This window comes from Stenella coeruleoalba (assembly GCF_951394435.1).
Source record: "Stenella coeruleoalba genome assembly, chromosome: 15".
Lineage (NCBI taxonomy): Eukaryota > Metazoa > Chordata > Mammalia > Artiodactyla > Delphinidae > Stenella > Stenella coeruleoalba.
Window position 1 is genome coordinate 33,503,030 of NC_137161.1, and position 20,442 is coordinate 33,523,471.

Here is a 20,442-nt window from a genome sequence, read left to right on the forward strand (position 1 = left end):
TTTCTCCAATGTTCCTCCAAACATGACCCACCTGTTATTGGCCTTTCTCTGGGAACACTTTGAAGTTCACATATTTCAATATGCTTTAAATGTACATTTAATTAAGCATATGGTTTATTTTGAGACAGCTGACATTCACTTTTCTTGTCCTGTCTTTTGTGGCTTGTGTGACAAAAACATCTGCCCTAACAATGGAAGAAACCATTGGATCCACCTCTCTGATCGCATCATCAACACCCTCCTATACACAAGTTTTGTTCCTGGAAGTTCATCTGTGTACCACAGCCTAGTGTGACCCTGCTGTTCCTGCCTCATCAACATGGACTTCATGACCCTCTTTAATGCATGCTCCCCTTCCCTCCATCTCACCCAACTCTAACAATGGAAGAAACCATAAAGTAGTACCTCTTTATTAAGTTACTAGCACAATAACTTAATCCTCTTGGCAGACATCTCCATGGAGGGTGGCTGGCTGCAGTGACACTTCAGCTTCTCTGAGTATTGTTTCCTCACTCCTTTCTAGAAGAGTCTCAGTGAAAAGTGATTTCCCTTGGACTTGTGTTTTACTAATGATATATTTAATAAGGGAAAGAGAGGAAAACAAAGGGCATCAATGATCACAAATATCGACATCTGGCAGAGCATTGAAGGGAAAACTGACCACAGCTGTCTTTGACAGTTAATGTTATTAAAATGTTCAACATGGAATTTCTACTTTAAATAAGAAACACTTGAAAGAAATGGTCAGAATTAACAGAAGCTTAAATTGAAACCACGTTGGTTCGTAGGTAATAGCATGCTAGAGACAAGCATTGCCTTTAATGTAAAAGCATTCTTTACCCCCAAATTATCCATGTGGCCCTGTTTGTGCCACTGGAATTTGATTAGGTTTGGCTTTTTCAGGAAACCAGGAGATAAGAATAACCCACTTAATCTCCTGTAAAGTGGTTCATTCCTTGCCCAAGCCTTTGGGTAACTCAGTTTATTAAAACGTTCTGAAGTTCAGGTCAGTTAACTCAGCGCTATGCCATCCATATGCCTGCCTTTTGGACATTGCTACATCTAACATCTGATTGGCCTGAACCTGGAAGTAATGAAGCCACCATACATTGTGGGACCTTGCTAAGCACCCATTGTTTGGCCCATAATTTTTTTGCTGAAGCTCAGAAGGCTCCCATCTGGCAGTTCCTCTTCTGCATTTGTCATGTCATTATACTTTAACTTACCCACTGAAATAGAGTTGCTGGTTGCAATTCTCTTAATGAACCCAGGAGCCTCTATGCCACTCACAAATAAAAATGCAATGTGTCATTGTGTCACTTTAAAAGGTCTTACATTGGGACTTGCCTGGTGGTCCAGTGGCAAAGGATCCACCTTACAATGCAAGGGATGCAGGTTCGATCCCTGGTCAGGGAACTAAGATCTCACATGTCGCAGGGCAATAAAGCCCATGCGCCACAACTACTGAGTTGGCGTGCCTCAACTAGAGAGCCCATGTGCCGCAAAATACAGAGCCCATGATCCCTGGAGCCTGTGTGCCACAACTAGAGAAGAGAAAACCCGCACACCACAACTAAAGAGAAGCCCACGCGCCGCATTGAAAAGATCCCGCATGCCACAACTAAGACCTGACACAGCCAAAAATAATAAATAAAATAAATAAAAAATAAGTCTTTAAAAAGTAAATAAAATAAAATAAAAGACCTTACACTGACTTACAGTTTTTCTGTTCTCTATTCTTCATGGGTCTTTGTTAATCATCTCAACAAATATGTATATATTTCCCAGGATATTTCCATGAATTAGGATTTGAGTATTACAAAAATCCATTCTACATCACGGCCATCAGGAATTTGAGAGAGCTATTAGAGGAGATAGATACTCAAGAAGCAAAAATCTACTGAAGTGTTCTTAAGAGACAGCAGCTCCTGAAATAAATCAAACCATCTTGGTTAATGTTAACACTGCCAGAAAAAAAATGTAGATTCCATAAAGTTGTTACTCCCAAGATGTTTCTTTCATTTGCTGCTCAGTGTCTGGGGCATAGTGTCTTGCCCTTTTCTCCTAAGATTCTATCCACCAGCAGCTCTACCCACCAGGTGCCCCATGTCTATTGTCAATGTCTATTCCTTCAATAAATACTTGATGGGAAAAATGAAATTGTGTTTGACTCCATATTATCTATTATCCCTAAGCTATTTCAAGAGACTTTTAACCGGCATTCCCCCTTCTACAGCATATACAATTCTGGCAGAGTGGACTTCAAATGTTAACCTTTTGGTTGTTGTACTCATTATACAAAAACTTTTAGTGCTGCCAAAATGTAGGATAATTTGAAAGGTCATTAGTCTCATAACATTTATGTCCACCCAAAATACCAGCTCAGTCTATCCTCTTCTCTTATTACCTACAAAGTTCCCAATCAAATAGTCGTTTCCAGCCAAAGTGTCCCTTGGTTATTTTGAATATGAATTGTCTGAATGCCATATATTCTCATTCTGCCTCACCCAGAGTTGTCTCCCCAGGGAAATCCTCCTCATCCTTCAAGAGCTATCTGGAGCCCAACTTTCTCCATGGAACCATTTCTTATATGTCCACCTAGAACAGATAAGGAACTTCTCTTGCCAGGTGTGTGGACAGCATGCTAACAGCAGCCCCAGGTGAGAAAAATCCTGTGTCAAGTCAATGTTTTTTCTCATCTCTTAGTACCTTAGTACTTTGTTGGACTTAAATCATTGGGTTGGAAGGTCACCATCACTCACCTCTGATATTTCTCTGGATCCACTTTAATGCCCTCAGATTATAAACCAAATCTGTCCTGTGATTGATTTCCTGTTGACCCATGTGTCCTGGATTTTTTGCCCCTCTACATCTTTTTGTAAAGCTAGTCATGAAATTATTCTACTAAACCTTCTCCAGTTCCGGAAAACATAACAGAAGGGTGTAAAATATCTCCTTTCTCTGTTCACTGACCACTTATCCCTGTGGCATGAACTGGTTCTAGCAGGTGAAGATAAAAACAAAGCCCTGAGTGGCAAAACATACCACTCTTTCCTACTTTGGTAGTGAATGTTCCTTTTTTTAAAATATAAATTTATTTATTTAATTTATTTATTTTTGACTGCTTTGGGTCTTCGTTGCTTTTTGCGGGATTTCTCTAGTTGCAGAGAGTGGGGGCTACTCTTTGTTGCAGTGCACAGGCTTCTCATTGTGGTGGCTTCTCTTGTTGCGGAGCACGGGCTCTAGGCGCACGGGTTTCAGTAGCTGTGGTATGCGGGCTCAGTAGTTGTGGTGCACAGGCATAGTTGCTCTGTGGCATGTGGGATCTTCCCAGACCAGGGCTCAAACCCGTGTCCCCTGCATTGGCAGGTGGATTCTTAACCACTGTGCCTGAATATTCCTTTTAATTCAACTTGATGGGAATCCTTGTTCAGCTGACAGTTGACAAAAGTTGTTCTCAAACTGTAGTCTCCAGAATAAGAATATCAGTCTTGCCTGAGACTTGTTAGAAATGCAAATTCTCACCCCAGACCTACTGAATCAAAAATTCTGGGTGTGGGATTCAGCAATAATGTTTTAACAGTCCCCTTGCTAAGGTGATTCTGATGCCCACTAAAATTTGAGAATTCTGGTCTAAATGAAGAATAGCAGTCTCCTGCTAGCAGGATAGCAATTAATTTCTAATTAAGTAGTTATTAATTGGAATAGGCAGCTCTTATATACTTGAACAGAGCTTCCTTCTTTGGGCAGTGGGAGAACTTCTTGTGTAATTTCCAACAGGTACTTGGCAATTTCATAATGGAGGTAACAGACAACCTAAATGGTTGAAGCTGACAATGAGAAAAAGCCCTGTTTTCAAATACACAACTATGATCTGGTAAGAGTGTAACAAGTTTGCCAGACACAAAATCAGTATGTAAACAACAATTACAATAAAAATAAAAATAAATTAGACAATATATTTAACATGTAAAGTAACTATGACAAGATCTAACAAAAGATGTGAAAGATTTGGGTGGATAAAGCTATAAAAATTAATTCAGAGTCAATAAAGACTAAATAAAGAGATATACCATATTCATGGATTGGGTGACTGAATAGATAAATGCATAAATTCCTTCCAAATTAATCTAAAAATTCATTGTAGTAGATATAACGAAAAAGGCACAATTCATGAAAGGAATAATTGATAAGACGGACTTCATTAAAATTTTTAAAAACTGTTCTCTGAAAGGCAATGTCAAGAGAATGAGAAGACAAGCCACAGACTGGGAGAAAATATTTATAAAAGACACATTTGATAAAGGACTGTTATTCAAAATATACAAAGAACTTTTAAAACTCACCAATAAGAAAAGAACCCAATTAAAAAATGGGCCAAAGTCCTTAACAAACACCTCATTGAAGAAGATTTACAGATGGCAAACAAGCATATGAAAATATGCTTCACATCATATGTCATCAGAGAAATACAAATTAAAACAATTATATACCACTACATGCCTATTAGATGGCCAAAATCTGGAACACTGACAGCACCAAATGCTGACAAGGATGTGAAGAAATAGGAACTCTCATTCATTGCTGGTGTGAGTGCAAAATGGTACAGTCACTTTGGAAGACAGTTTGTCAGTTTTTAACAAAACTAAATGAACTTTTGTTGTACATTCCAGCAATCCTGCTCATTCGTATTTACCCCAAAAAGTTGAAAATTGAGCTTCCCTCGTGGTGCAGTGGTTGAGAGTCTGCCTGCCGATGCAGGGGACATGGGTTCGAGCCCCAGTCCGGGAAGATCCCACATGTCACGGAGCGGCTGGGCCCGTGAGCCATGGCCGCTGAGCCTGCGCGTCTGGAGCCTGTGCTCCGCAACGGGAGGGGCCACAACAGTGAGAGGCCCACGTACCGCAAAATTAAAAAAAAAGACCTAAATGTTAGGCCAAATGTTAGGCCAAAGACTATAAACTCTTAGAGGAAAACATAGGCAGAACACTCCATGACATAAATCACACCAAGATCCTTTTTGACCCACCTCCTAGAGAAATGGAAATAAAAACAAAAGTAAACAAATGGGACCTAATGAAACTTAAAAGCTTTTGCGCAGCAAAGGAAACCATAAAGAAGACCAAAAGACAACCCTCAGAATGGGAGAAAATATTTGCAAATGAAGCAACTGACAAAGGATTAATCTCCCAAATTTATAAGCAGCTCATGCAGCTTAATAACAAAAAAACAAAGAACCCAATCCAAAAATGGGCAGAAGACCTAAATAGACATTTCTCCAAAGAAGATATACAGAGTGCCAACAAACACATGAAAGAATGCTCAACATCACTAATCATTAGAGAAATGCAAATCAAAACTACAATGAGATATCATCTCACACCAGTCAGAATGGCCATCATCAAAAAATCTAGAAACAATAAATGCTGGAGAGGGTGTCGAGAAAAGGGAACCCTCTTACACTGTTGATGGGAATGTAAATTGATACAGCCACTGTGGAGAACAGTATGGAGGTTCCTTAAAAAGCTACAAATAGAACTACCATATGACCCAGCAATCCCACTACTGGGCATATACCCTGAGAAAACCATAATTCAAAAAGAGTCATGTACCAAAATGTTCATTGCAGCTCTATTTACAATAGCCCAGAGATGGAAACAATCTAAGTGTCCATCATCAGATGAATGGATAAAGAAGATGTGGCACATATATACAATGGAATATTACTCAGCCATAAAAAGAGACGAAATTGAACTATTTGTAATGAGGTGGATAGACCTAGAGTCTGTCATACAGAGTGAAGTAAGTCAGAAAGAGAGAGACAAATACCGTATGCTAACACATATATATGGAATTTAAAAAAAAATGTCATGAAAAACCTAGGGGTGAAACAGGAATAAAGACACAGACTTACTAGAGAATGGACTTGAGGCTATGGGGAGGGGGAAGGGTAAACGGTGACAAAGCGATAAAGAGGCATGGACATATATACACTACCAAACGTAAGGTAGTTAGCTAGTGGGAAGCAGCCGCATAGCACAGGGAGATCAGCTCGGTGCTTTGTGACCGCCTGGAGGGGTGGGATAGGGAGGGTGGGAGGGAGGGAGACGCAAGCGGGAAGAGATATGGGAATATATGTATATATATAACTGATTCATTTTGTTGTGAAGCTGAAACTAACATACCATTGTAAAGCAATTATACTCCAATAAAGATGTTAAAAAAAAAAAAAAAGAAATACTAGGTTCTGCCACAGTTAGTTCCACTCATTGTTGAAATGTCCTTCTCAGTACTATGTTTATCACATCAATTTCCTGCTCGAGAATTTACCAGACTCACAATTGTCCTTTGGGACTAAAGTACCCCAACTTTCAATGTCATCTGCATGAGTACATGCCCAAATTACTTTTTTTTTTTTTTGCCAATCAAATCTAATAATATATTTTTTAACAAAAAAAAAAAAAAAAAAAAAAACAACTGTTGGGCATCATCTAAAGTAGCCCAAAGTTGACACACCCTATGACCTAGCCATTCTGTTGCTTAGGCATTCATGCGAGAAATTTTGCATGTTTACCTCAGAGGATAATATAAATATTCATGACAGCAATGTTTGAATTGCACTCGCCACCAAAGGAAACTATTCCAAATGTCCATTAATAGTAAAGTGGATAAATCAACTTTATTGATGTACTGGAAATCTCTAGAACATGAAAGTGAATAAATTCTAGCTACTTAGAACAAAATGGATAAACTTTTCAAACATAATATTGAATAAAGAAGTAAATCATGAGGAATACAGGATAATTCAGGAGAATAAAGCCTACAAAATCTTCAAAGAAAAGTTTGACAAAGAATTTTATATGCCTATTTATACTCATTTTGAGTATAAAAATGAAAAATGGTTTGGAATATTCAAGGACTTATGACTCCCTTTATCATTACAAAGAGCTCTGGATATTGAAAAGTTTGGAATATAGTTCTCCATATTAAACTGTGGGTACTGTCAGGTATCCATATGAAAATATCTAGTTCTTCCTACATTAATTTTGGGTTACCTGTATGCAAACATTTAAAAAAGTAGAACTACGTGCTCTATTGCTAGTTTCTAGAGCCCAACATCTCATGTCAGGAAATTTAGGTTCTTCCAACTGAGAATAATGCAATGTTGTAACAGCAGGTCCCTCAGAACATGAATGATATCTAGAATGTTTCAGATATTCTAATTGTTGATGCTTGATTTCCCAATTTTTGTGGTGATAGTCTTTCTACAGACCTCCTTCAAAAATACTGGTAATTCTAATAAATCTTGGTGACTAGAGAGGTATTTAATGTCTCAGTATTTGGTTCCTGACATACTAGAATTCCCATTTAAAGTTGACAATGGCAGAACCACCCAGTCCCTGATCCCCTTTTGTCTCAAGAAAACCCTCACCTAGCCCTTATTCCTTTGCACACGCTTTTTTCCTAGGAGATTAGGATGTACCTGGATATTTGTTCTTCTGGGTGGTATCTGGTTTATATACAGAGAACAAGAGCAAAGATGGACTAGTTTACTCTAGAGTACGTAGGAATGATGGCCCAGGAGGCTTAGTATGAGCTAAATTTTGTATTCAAAAAAGACAAAGATCTACCCAAGGAAACCAGGCTCAGTCAACACATCTAAGAGGTGTGAGCAAATCTGGAATTAGGAGGTGAAACTCAGAGCCAAGTGGAAGCCAAAAAGCTAGGAACAAATCTGGGAGTAAAATGAAGAAAGGCCCAAATGAGTTTGTGCTTTCATTGGAGAGCAGCCATGTGGAATCATGACCTTTGTTATTGTCATAAAGGTACAGGACAGAGAAAGCTTACAGGAAAGTGATCTTGGTGGGATATAATTATTCCGATGGGAATAGCAGAAAGCTATTGCAAGAATCTAGGGTAGTGATGATGGTGTCCTGAGATGGAGAACCAAGGGCCTCTGTGGGGAAAAGTGGTTTGACTTCAGCAACAGTTTGAGGGAAGAGATGACAGGATTCACTGATGTACGTGAGAGGGGAGTCAAGGAGGTCATCACTAGCTGAGATGGGAAAGACTGAAGGAAGGATTTTTGAACTGTGGGGTTGAAATTAAGAGTTTGGTTTTGGATATAAGTTTAAGATGTCTGCAAAACATCCAAGTGGAGATTGTTACTTTCAGCAGGAGACTCAACAAACAACAGCTGTTGTAGGTGTTTATATCCATCCCCTCAACGTTCATCAGTGTTAATACCAGGAAGCTGGGACCTGATAACATCTGTCTCAGATGGCAGGATTCTGACCCACCAGATGCCACTCACACTTGTGTTTCCCTTTCTACATACTCTAATATGCAGTCTAGTTGATCTCACTCTCTTCTGTTGACTTTACCTGTCATCCTGTGACATCCAAACTGAAGCAAGGACTGGATTAGGAAGCTCAGAGAACTTCTATCTCCATTGCCAATTCTGTGGGGTCATTCATTCACTAAACAGGTTTACTAAGCACCTACCTGGAGAGTCAAAATCAAGCCTCCATTACCCATTACCTATATATTGGTGTGTCTTCCTTCTGTTTCACCCTCCTTACTTTCTTATTCCTCTTTAAGGGATCCTTATCTCAGGCTCTGCTTTCAGAGGAACATACATTATGCCATTCAAGCAACAGCCAGAAATGAATTAGAATAAACTGTTGAAGCCATAATGGATGTCCTCTTCACATGGACGGGAGAGGACATGAGAGAATGTTGTTTGGAGGCCTCCATGTTGAGATCTGCAGGAAGAGAAGAAAGAGAAGGATGGCTGTGGACAGCACCAGGTACTATCAGGTGGGCTCCTGTTCAGGTCCTCTGCTGGTCTGACACAGCTTATTTTCTGACTTTGAAATGGAAATGCACACTGGGGTGGTTGGGCCTTGGACCTTGGTAGATGTCAGAGTGGAGCCCTAAGGTTCTATCCCTGAAGCTCACATTGTTGCCCCTGGTCCTTAACCCTCCAGCAAGGCTCTAGATTTACAGCTGCATATGCACAGGTCGCTCCTCTGTTCTGGCCTCCAACAGTCCTGCCCCTGCAGATATTTTGGTCCAAGCCCTTTGCTTGCACCTGGCTGGGCCCCTGGGTTGAGGCATTGCTGCACTGTGACTCTGAGTGGGGTGGAGGTGAAGTGTTTTCACAAATTGGGGTTTGATTGATAGATGGCATGAGTCAGACTCTTTAAGGAGGAGTATGGGATAAGGCTCCTCTGGCACCTGGGGCAACAGGTGTTTCTCACCTCACAAGTCCCCTGCAGGCCCCTATAGATCTCCTAAGATACTGTGGAACTGGTTTCTTCTGGGAAGAGTGGTCATGGCAGCAGCTCTTTGGGCCTGAAACCCCCCACCCCTGATGCTCAGTGCATCCCAACCCACCCTTTCTCTCACCTCCATCAGGACTCGCGCTTACACACCACACATGGCCAAAGCCACAGTTGCACACCCTATGAGCTCCTGTTTGCCTTCTTGGGAAGCTTCACTTCACCTACACACACATCAGGCCTGGACCTGGACCTGGCAGTCCTGTGTTCAAAGAGGAGATTCCCTGATGGAGGGGTTTGGGTGAAGGGGCCAGCTCTCCTATGGCTGGGTGCTGGCAGTTGGGATGCATCAAAGGAGAGAACAATGTGCTGAGGCTATTCTTCAGGGGAAAGGCTCCAGGAGCAGGAAGTGATGGTCTCAGGGACAAGTTCGAGACTTCAAAGCTGCTGAGAGAAATACCTGATCAGGTGGATGTGGGTGAGTGCCTGGGTCTTTTTGTGAGTGTGGGTTTGTATGTATGTTTTCATGTGTTTCTTTCTTTTCTAAATCTCACTTCGTGGAGTACACTAAACTGACTAGCCCTAGCTTTCTGGATGGCAGTGTTCAGGATGGGTAGTCCAAGTGCCTTAGGACCAGCTGTAGCCTGTGTACTCCTTAGTATACAGTAGACCCCCTGACCCGTGGTTTTGCTTTCTGAGGTTTCAGTTACCCACAGTCAACCAAGGTCTGATAATATTAAATGGAAGATTCCAGAAATAAAAAATTCATAAGTTTTAAATTGCCCATCATTCTGAGTAGCATGATGAAATCTTGCACCATTCTGCTCTGTTCTTCCCAGAACGTGAAACATCCCTTCATCCCCATATCCCGCTCATTAGTCACTTAGTAGTCATCCTGGTTACCAGATCGACTGTCATAGTATCACAGTGCTGGTGTTCAGAACCCTTATTTTACTTAATAACAGCCCCAGAGCTCAAGAGTAGTGGTGGATATGTCTTTTTGGACATGTCAAAGAGAAAAGTGAAAAGGTGAAAATTCTTGACTTAATAAGGAAATGAAAAAAGTTGTGTGTTGAGGTTGTTAAGATCTATGGTAAGAACAAATCTGTCTGTGAAATTGTGAAGAAGGAAAAAGAAATTCATGCTAGTTTTGCTGTTGCACCCTAAACTGTGAAAGTTATGGCCACAGTGCATGATAAGTGCTTAGTTAAGGTGGAAAAGGCATTAAGTTTGTGCAATGAGATACTTTGAAAGAGAGATCACATCTGCATAACTTTTATTACAGTATGTTGTTATAATTGTTCTATTTTATTCTCAGTTGTTGTTAATCTCTTACTGTGCTTAATTTATAAATTAAAATTTAGCATAGGTCTGTATGCATAGGAAATAACATAATATATGTAGGGTTCAGTACTATTTGTGGTTTCAGGCATCCATTGGGTGTCTTGGAAAATATACTCCACAATAAGGGGGGATTACTGAAGACTGGGTTCTGAAAGTAGGGCTGGATTTTCTCTGGGACTCAAGTCTTATTGAGAAGGCCATTTCTTTCAATGGAAAGGAGCCCAGGTCTAGTTGTGAGAAAGTCTACTGGGCCATAGTTGCATAGTCTGGGAAGAGGGGGCTTCAGGCCTTTGTTTTAGAACATTGATGAATTTTGTGCCTGTAAAATGTGGGCGCCCTGCAGACAGTGGAGACTGAGTTTCAGTGGGCCTTTCTCTAGTGTGTCAGAATGGAGGGCCACCCATCCCCTGCCAGTCATGGATCTATGTTTGCAGAGCTGGCTGCCCTGCTCCTTTAGCTATCAGAGGCACTAGGTGGGTGAGGGTGTCATGTAATCTTTATTTTCTTTATTTTCCTACCTCACTTCTCCACCCCCAGCAGTGTTTCCAGAGATTACTTCTCAACTAATCTAATTTACTTGCACTTGAATCCTTTCCTCAGATCCCCTTGCTTTGGGAAATCCAACTTCAGACAGTCCTCAGTAAATGAATGAATAAATGCCCAAGGACTTACACTCAAAGAGTACTGTCTGGAAGACACACAGGAGGTTACTGCTTTGATTTATAGTGTCATAGCCCACCTCCACTGCTCCAACAGACACACATGACATATTCCATCGGTATATTTTTTATTTAATTTTATCCCTCACAAGGAAGAGATATAATAACATATGTTTAAATAATTATCACAGTAAGAAGTCACTACCTGCTTGTTAATTCAAGCATTTGAGTAATTGTTAGAAGATATTTTTGATGCAGCGTGTATCTCTGCTGGCCAGGAGTAATGATGGAGATGGTTTCTGGGTGACATTCCACCAAGAAAAGGAAATAGAATTCATCATTACAAGCAGAATATTTGACCCTTCCATAAACAAAGAACAAGGTCCTAAGCAAAAGGAAAATATGAAGCGATACAGAAGAAGGAATTTGTTTACCATGATTCCAAACACAATGGAATTTATTTTTATCAAAGTGAAACCATGGGTAAGTCAACATGGATGGGCAAAGCCCCATGCATGAGGAATTATATTCCTAACCAGTGTAGTATGAACCAGAGGAATTTGAATACTTTTTGATTCTTGTAGAAGTTGCTCAATGTTTCTCAGAAGAGTCTGGGTTACCCTTTACCCTTCTTTCTGAAATTCAACTTTCTTTTTTGTTTTGTTTTGCTTAAATTTTTATTTTTAAAACTTTTAAATTTCCTATTAACATCATTATTGGAGTATAATTGCTTTCCATTGTTGTGTTAGTTGCTGCTGTACATCAAAGTGAATCAGCTATACATATACATATATCCCATACCCCTCCTTCTTGCATCTCCCTCCCACCCTCCCTATCCCACCCCTCTGGTGGTCAACCAGTACGGAGCTGATCTCTCTGTGCTATGTGGCTGCTTCCCACTAACTATCTATTTGACATTTGGTAGTGTATATATGTTAAGGCCACTCTCTCACTTCGGCTCAGCTTACCCTTCCCCTGCCCCGTGTCCTCAAGTCCATTCTCTACGTCTATGTCTTTAATCCTGTCCTTCCCCTAGGTTCTTCAGAACCTTTTTTTTTTTTTTTTAGATTCTATATATATATATATGTGTTAGCTTACAGTATTTGTTTTTCTCTTTCTGACTTACTTCACTCTGTATGACAGACTCTAGGGCCATCCACCTCACTACAAATAATTCAATTTTGTTTCTTTTTATGGCTGAGTAATATTCCATTGTATATATGTGCCACATCTTTATCCATTCATCTGTCGATGGACACTTAGCTTGCTTCCATTTCCTGGCTATTGTAAATAGTGCTGCAGTGAACATTGTGGTACATGACTCTTTTGAAATTATGGTTTTCTCAGGGTATATGCCCAGTAGTGGGAATGCTGGGTCATTAGGTAGTTTTATTTTTAGTTTTTTAAGGAACTTCCATACTGTTCTCCATACTGGCTCTATCAATTTACATTCCCACCTACAGTGCAAGAGGGTTCCCTTTTCTCCACACCCTCTCCAGCATTTATTGTTTGTAGATTTTTTGATGATGGCCATTCTGACTGGTGTGAGGTGATAACTAATTGTAGTTTTGATTTGCACTTCTCTAATGATTAGTGATGTTGAGCATCCTTTCATGTGTTTGTTGGCAATCTGTATATCTTATTTGGAGAAATGTCTATTTAGATCTTCTGCCCATTTTTGGATTGGGTTGTTTTTTTGATATTGTGCTGCATGAGCTGCTTGTAAATTTGGGAGATTAATCCTTTGTCAGTTGCTTCATTTGCAAATATTTTCTCCCATTCTGAGGGCTGTCTTTTCATCTTGTTTATGTTTTCCTTTGCTATGCAAAAGATTTTAAGTTTCATTAGGTCCCATTTGTTTATTTTTGTTTTTATTTCCATTACTCTAGGACATGGGTCATAAAGGATCTTGCTGCGATGTATGTCATAGAGTGTTCTTCCTATTTTTTTTCTCTAACAACTTTATAACATCTGGCCTTACATTTAGGTCTCTAATCCATTTTGAGTTTATTTTTGTGTATGGTGTTACAGTGTTCTAATTTCATTCTTTTACATATAGTGGTCCAGTTTTCCCAGCACCACTTATTGAAGAGGTTGTCTTTTCTCCATTTTATATTCTTGCTTCCTTTATCAAATATAACATGACTATATATGCATGGGTTTACCTCTGAGCTTTCTATCCTGTTCCATTGATCTATATTTCTGTTTTTGTGACAGTACCATACTGTTTTGATTACTGTAGCTTTGTAGTATAGTCTGAAGTACAGGAGCCCGATTCCTCCAGCTCCGTTTTTCTTTCTCAAGATTGCTTTTGGTTTTCGGGGTCTTTTGTGTTTCCATACAAATTGTGAATTTTTTTGTTCTGGTTCTGTGAAAAATACCATTGGTAGTTTGATTGGGATTTCATTGAATCTGTAGATTGCTTTAGGTAGTATAGTAATTTTCACAATGCTGATTCTTCCAATCCAAGCATATGGTATATCTCTCCATCTGTTTGTATCATCTTTAAGTTCTTTCATCAGTGTCTTCTAGTTTTCTGCATACAGGTCCTTTGTCTCCTTAGGTAAGTTTATTCCTAGGTATTTTATTCTTTTTTGTTGCAATTGTAAATGTGTGTGTTTCCTTAATTTCTCTTTCAGATTTTTCATGATTAGTATATAGGAATGCAAGAGGTTTCTGTGCATAAACTTTGTATCCTGCTACTTTACCAAATTCATTGATTAGCTCCAGTAGTTGTCTGGTAGCATGTTTAGGATTCTTTATGTATAGTATCATGTCATCTGCAAACAGTGACAGTTTTATTTCTTTTCCAATTTGGATTCCTTTTATTTCTTTTTCTCCTCTGATTTCCTGTGCCTAAAATTTCCAAAACTATGTTGAATAATAGTGGTGAGAGAGGAAAACCGTGTCTTGTTCCTGATCTTAGAGGAAACAGTTTCAGTTTTTCACCATTGAGAACAATGTTGGCTGTGGGTTTATCATATATGGCTTTTATTATGTTGAGGTAAGTTCTCTCTATGCTTACTTTCTGGAGAGTTTTTATCAAAAATGGGTGTTGAATTTTGTCAAAGCCTTTTTCTGCATCTTTGGAGATTATCATATGGTTTTGATCCTTCAGTTTGTTTATATGGTTTATCACATTGATTGATTTGCCTATATTGAAGAATCCTTGCATTCCTGGGATAAGCCCCACTCGATCATGGTGTATGATCCTTTTAATGTGCTGTTGGATTCTGTTCCCTAGTATTTTGTTGAGGATTTTTGCATCTATGTTCATCAGTGATAGTGGCCTGTAGTTTTCTTTTTGTGTAACATTTTGTCTGGTTTTGGTATCACAGTGATAGTGGCCTCCTAGAATAAGTTTGGGAGTGTTCCTCACTCTGCTATATTTTCAAAGAGTTTGAGAAGGATAGGCGTTATCACTTCTGTAAATATTTGAGAAAATTCACCTGTGAAGCCATCTGCTCCTGGGATTTTGTTGGAAGATTTTTAATCACAGTCTCAATTTCAGTGCTTGTGATTGGTGTGTTTATATTTTCTATTTCTTCCTGGTTCAGTCTCAGAAAGTTGTGTTTTTCTAAGAATTTGTCCATTTCTTCCAGGTTGTCCATTTTATTGGCATATATTTGCTTTTAGTAATCTCTCATGATCTTTTGTATTTCTTCAGTGTCAGTTGTTACTTCTCCTTTTTCATTTCTAATTCTATTAATTTGAGTCTTCCCCCTTTTTTTCTTGGTGAATCTCACTAATGATTTATCAATTTTGTTTATCTTCTTAAAGAACCAGCTTTTAATTTTATTGATCTTTGCTATTGCTTCCTTCATTTCTTTTTCATTTATTTCTGATTTGATCTTTATGATTTCTTTCTTTCCGCTAACTTTAGGGTATTTTTAGTTCTTATTTCTCTAATTGCTTTAGGTGTAAGTTTCGGTTGTTTTTTTGAGATGTTTCTTGTTTCTTGAGGTACGATTATGTTGCTATAAACTTCCTTCTTAGAACTCCTTTTGCTGCATCCCATACATTTTAGGCTGTACTGTTTTCATTGCCATTTGTTTCTAGGTATTTTTAGATTTCCTCTTTGATTTCTTCAGTGATCTCTTGATTATTTAGTAGCATATTGTTTAGCCTCTATGTGTTTATATTTTTTACAGTTTTATTCCTGTAATTGATATCGAGTCTCATAGCATTTTGGCTGGAAAAGTTACTTGATAAGATTTCAATTTTCTTAAATTTACCAAGGCTGATTTGTGACCCAAGCTATGATCTATCCTGGAGAATGTTCCATGAACACATGAGAAGAAAGTGTATTCTGTTGATTTTGGATGGAATGTCCTATAAATATCAATTAAGTCCATCTTGTTTAATGTGTCATATAAAGCTCTTGTTTCTTTATTTATTTTAATTTTCGTTGATCTGTCCATTGGTGAAAGTGGGGTGTTAAAGTCCCCTATTATGATTGTGTTACTGTCAATTTCCCCTTTTATTGATGTTAACATTTGCCTTATGTATTGAGGTGTTCCTATGTTGGGTGCATAAATATTTACAATTGTATGTCTTCTTCTTGAATTGATCCCTTGGTCATTATGTAGTGTCCTTCTTTGTCTCTTGTAATAGTCATTATTTTAAAGTCTATTTTGTCTGATATGAGAATTGCTAATCTAGCTTTCTTTTGATTTGCATTTGCATAGGATATCTTTTTCCATTTGCTCACTTTCAGTCTGTATGCGTCCCTAGGTCTGAAGTTGGTCTCTTGTAGACAGCACATATACGGGTCTTGTTTTTGTATCTCTTCAGCCAGTCTATGACTTTTGGTTGGAGCATTTAATCCATTTACATTTAAGGTAAATATTGATATGTATATTCCTATTACCATTTTCTTAATTGTTTTGGGTTTGTTTTTGTAGGTGTTTTCCTTCTCTTGTGTTTCCTGCCTAGAGAAGTTCCTTTAGCATTTGTTGTAAAGCTGGTTTGGTGGTGCTGAATTCTCTTAGCTTTTGCTTGTCTGTAAAGGTTTTAATTTCTCCATCAAATCTGAATGAGATCCTTGCTGGGTAGAGTAATCTTGGTTGTAGATTTTTCCCTTTCATCACTTTAAATATGTCCTGTCACTCCCTTCTTGCTTGCAGAATTTCTGCTGAAAGATCAGCTAAAAACCTTTTGGGGATTCCTTTGTATGTTATTTGTTGTTTTTCCCTTGCTGCTTTTAATATTTTTTCTTTGTATTTAATTTTTGATAGTTTGCTTAATATGTGTCTTGTTGTGTTTCTCCTTGGATTTACCCTGTATTCTATGCTCTGCCTTTCCTGGACTTGATTGACTATTTCCTTTCCCATATTAGGGAAGTTTTCAACTATCATCTCTTCAAATATTTTCTCAGTCCCTTTCTTTTTCTCTTCTTCTTCTAGGACCCCTATAATTCAAATGTTGTGTGTTTAATGTTGTCCCAGATGTCTCTGAGACTGTCCTCAATTCTTTTCATGATTTTTTCTTTATTCAGCTCTGTAGTAATATTTCCACTATCTTATATTCCAGGTCACTTATACGTTCTTCTGCCTCAGTTATTCTGCTATTATTTCATTTTAGATAATTTTTAATTTCATTTATTGTGTTGTTCATCATTGTTTCTTTGCTCTTTAGTTCTTTTAGGTCCTTGTTAAACTTTTCTTGTATTGTCTCCATTCTATTTCCAAGGTTTTGGATCATCTTTATTATCATTATTCTGAATTCTTTTTCAGGTAGACTGCCTATTTCCTCCTCATTTGTTTGTTCTGGTGGGTTTTTACCTTGATCCTTCATCTGCTGCATATTTCTCTGTCTTCTCATTTTGTTTAACTTACTGTGTTTGGGGTCTCTTTTTCACAGTCTTCAGATTCATAGTTCCTATTGTTTTTGGTGTGTGCCCCCAGTGGGTAAGGTTGCTACAGGGGGTTGTGTCAGCTTCCTTATAGAATGTACTGGTGCCTGTTTTCTGGTAGATGAGGCTGGATCTTGTCTTTCTGGTGGGCAGAGCCACGTCCAGTGTTGTGTTTTGGGGTGTCTGTGAACTTAGTATGATTTTAGGCAGCCTCTCTGCTAATGGGTGTGGTTGTGTTCCTGTCTTACTAGTTGTTTCACAAGGGGTGTCCAGCACTGGAGCTTGCTGTTCTTTGAATTGAGCTGGGTCTTAGTGTTGAGACAGAGCTCTCTGAGAGAGCTCTTATCAATTGATATTATGTGGGGCCAAGAGTTCTCTGGTGGTCCAATGTCCTGAACTCAGCTCTCTCACCTCAGAGGCTCAGGCCTGACACCCAGCTGGAACACCAAGACCGTGTCAGCCGCATGGCAGTGAATATGGTGGTTTCCATTATGAAGTCAGATTATGAGGGTCCACAATAACTGTTCAGCTAGAACAGGCTGACTTGGGAGCACTTTGTCTACAATGCTGTCTCCAGCAGCCGGTGGCTGAAAGAATAGGTCTCTGCATGTGCTGCCAGAATCTTAAACTTTTATATAGAGGTCTTCACTGTGTTCAGTCATGGATTTGGTACAGATGGTCTCACAAACACCTTACTCTCTCAAAGTTGTGTCCTTGAAAGAGTTCCCAAGCCTGAGGGTGTACAACCTGCATGAAGACGAGACCACCCAAGGAGGACTGCAAGCCATGATTCTTGCCATGAACCCTGCTGCTGCCATTGTGTAATCTGGTTTCCCCTGCCTCTCTGTCTGAAGCAAGGCCCTGGAGAAACACCTCACTTTGTGCGGTGGACTGCAGGCAGGACATGGCAGCCAAAATACTTTCTTTTGAGATTGTATAATATCAAAACGAATTTCCAAGAACTCAGATTTAAACTTCAGAGCCAACTTTCTATAAAGTCACATGCTGTACTATTATTAGCATGACCAACACCTGGGCTATAAATGATCCCCAGCATTTTGTCTCCTAGACAGAGAAGGCTGTGGGGTCTTTTGAGTCAGTCTCTTATTTCCTTCATGTTTAGGGGGGTGGCTAAAAAGCCAATATCTGCAGTGGACAGTGGGCCAGAGGTGGACTGGACAAGGGTGTGTATGTTCCTAGTGCCTTGTAGGTGTGTAGGAGCAAGGAAGGAGTGTTTCTGACTTTTTAGGAGAAACCAAGAATCTAGATTTTCGTGTGAAATTCCCCCATATTTAGTGCAGCTAATTGCAGTATTTTAAAATCTTTGTGTGAGAAATAAAAACCTCCATCCTGGAGCTCAGTTTCACACTTTGGTCACTAGTTTCCAACCTGTATTTTAGAGACTCATATCTACTTTGACATCATAAGAAAGGACTACTTTATAATGGAAGCACCATCAGAAATCTTCTGCTGACCCCATATGTCATAGCCTTGGTATATAAAGGGTAGTCTCTGGCCAGCTGCATCAGCATCACCTTGGAGCTCCTTCCCAGGCCCCAACTAGACCCACTAAGTCAGGACCTGCTTTATAAAAAGTTCCCTAGGTGATTCGTATGCACATTAATATTTGAGATGCATTGCTTGAGTTTGCCTTTTGTGGAAGAAAAAAATTCAGACTAAATACAGCTCTGATTTAAGTCTACTTATATAAAGAGGAAAAAGAATATTGCAGAAGTCAAATAGACACCTACAATAGTAATAGCTAGCAAAAAAAATGTTAAAATGGCCTGTTGAAGAAGTATATATTCTCTGTTTTGGTGTATACAGTTAATTAGTTGAGGAATACAGTTAAGTAAGGCATATCTTTTCATTATTTTTAACAAAAGTCTGTGCATTTCCTGTAATGATAGGTTTTTTATTGGCTTATTCAGTCAATTATGTATATTAAGAATCTGTTATACACATGCTGCTATCCTGAACACTGTACCCAGGAATGGATAAGGCACAGTTTCATCCTCAATGCACTTGATATCTAAATGTCAAAATAAAACAAGGGTGGCCAGAGGCATATTGTTGAGTGGAAATTCAGTATGAAGAGGCAGAATTTGCCAAATGCCCAATAATTCATCTGCATCACAATCATTCATCACAGTATTGTATTCACATTTTTATTTGAGTGTTTATTTGTAGATGTCTGTCTACCCTTCTGCATTGAAAGCCCCTTGTTTGCAGGGACTAATATTTGTTGAATGATATGCCCACTGCTTACTTCCACATTTACATAAGCTCTCTGCCCAGGGGAGGAGAATGTAAAAGAAATGTTATAGGAAACAACATGCTTGATTCATCGCCTATAATATGTAAATGTCTTTCTCTAGAGAGAATATATATGAAGTCAAATTAACTGAACTTTTAAAACACCTTTATTGAGATACAATACACATACCATACAATTAACTCATTTAAAGTATGATTTTTGGTATATTCAGAGTTGTGCATCTATCACTACAATTAATTTTAAAATCTTTTCATTACCCCACAAAGAAAACCCATACCTCTTAGCTTTCACACCCTGCCCTTCCCCAGTCCGCTAACCCTTTACTCCAGCCTTGGCAATCACTACTCTACTTCTTAACTCTATAGATTTGCTTATCCTGGATGTTTAATATAAATGGGGTCATACAACATGTGGTCCTTTGTGACTGGATTTTTTTCATTTAGCACAGTGTTTTAAAACTGCACTAAATTTTATTTTCATTCTACATGTCCTTGAAATAGAAAAACTAAACTTTGGCTAAGGAAGATGTTAGATTATAGAAGTGTGCATGACCCCAAATCTGAGCTGCGTCAAGCTTTTGTTTATCAACTTAGAAACACACACATTCCTTCTGTTTCTCTTTCATTTGTCTTGGACCAAGTTTTTACTGGATGCTTGGTGGGACTTACGTGAGAACTGTCTCATTCTAGGAAAAATTATGAAATGAATGAAGCTTACTTTTCATATATCTTCTTTATACTTTTATCTTTCTCTTCCTCTTAGATGTCTGACATTTTCATGGTACATCTTTATTCATCATAAAATGATTTTGCCATAATTAATGGCAAAATTTTAAATTTTTGTCAATAATATTTTAATTTCCATAGAAGCCTTAAATTTTCCTATCTAAGGGAAGAAACTAACTGTGAATTTTTTGGAAGACAGGGAAAGGCACAACTATTTTTGGTTAAGGTCAATTTCTTAGATATTTGTTGAGAGCCTACTATATGCTCAGTGTTGGGCAAGTTCATATCAGAGAGATGA